A 788-nucleotide genomic window follows, 5' to 3' on the forward strand; every position below is an offset into this window, starting at 1 on the left:
TTCTACGAGGAAATAATCACACATTAGCTTTTCATCTAGGGCTTGCTTTCTCCGCGACGAACGCTTTTACTTCCCGATTCCGATACCACGTAAAGATCTAAGGGGTGAGCACTAGGGCCCGGAGATTCCGGGATGCTAATTGTTGAGGTTCGGATAGGGCCGCTGGCCTGGTGAGCTGTGAGTGGTCCTCCCTAGAGATGCTGGGGAGAAGGGGCGGAGCCACCCCAAAGGATAAGCTTTGCTTGGGCCGTCAGATCTGGTGGGGCTGCCGCTTTGGAAGGGGCCCCGGGAATCAGAGGAAAGCAAAGGCAGCGTGTGGCGAAGGCGTCCAGCTGACCCTAGGCGGTAAGACGAAGAGGTCGAAGGGATGGAGGCGGGGCCTGGAACCGAACCAGCCGAGCAAGCCAAGGCTTGGCATTTTGCCAGAGGAAAGGGTTAAACGGTTTCCATGGTAACGGGCCAGGAAGCGCGCAAGACGTTCGCCGCAGGTTCGTAGGTCAGCCTCGAGTTTAAAGCTCCCACGGCTGAGCGGAGTCTGGCCAATGGGGAGGCCGCCTGCACGTCACGTGATGCGCGGGGCCGCTCCGCCAGCTGCCGGGGAGCACGTGGGAAGGTTTTTCCTTTTCCTACTTTCCTTTCTAAAAGCCCACCCACTTTATGCGCGGGCTTGGTCACGGAGTTCTTCTCGCGAGAGGTGAGTATCACCCTCTCGCGAGAGTGGATGGGCAGCGTGGGGACTAGGTGGTGGTGCGGGCTGGAGCTGCGGCGGCGGAAGCCGGGTGGGCAGG

The 788-nt window shown here is 59.9% G+C and overlaps 1 protein-coding gene across 2 annotated transcripts in view; it reads left to right on the plus strand.

Annotated features, from left to right (window-relative positions):
* The first annotated feature begins 232 nt into the window (after positions 1-232).
* The window catches only part of AKAP11 (A-kinase anchoring protein 11), a 48,432-nt gene continuing 47,876 nt past the window's right edge, over positions 233-788 (plus strand). Inside the window, exon 1 of one of the 2 annotated variants that reach the window (XM_019650370.1) lies at positions 233-345. The gene's annotated coding sequence lies outside the window, so the exon portion shown is untranslated. Of the gene's footprint in view, positions 346-669; positions 695-788 lie in introns of those variants that run through there. The other variant, XM_019650372.1, reaches the window with a different exon arrangement.

This window comes from Hipposideros armiger, unplaced genomic scaffold (genome assembly GCF_001890085.2).
Source record: "Hipposideros armiger isolate ML-2016 unplaced genomic scaffold, ASM189008v1 scaffold_140, whole genome shotgun sequence".
In the NCBI taxonomy this organism is placed as follows: domain Eukaryota; kingdom Metazoa; phylum Chordata; class Mammalia; order Chiroptera; family Hipposideridae; genus Hipposideros; species Hipposideros armiger.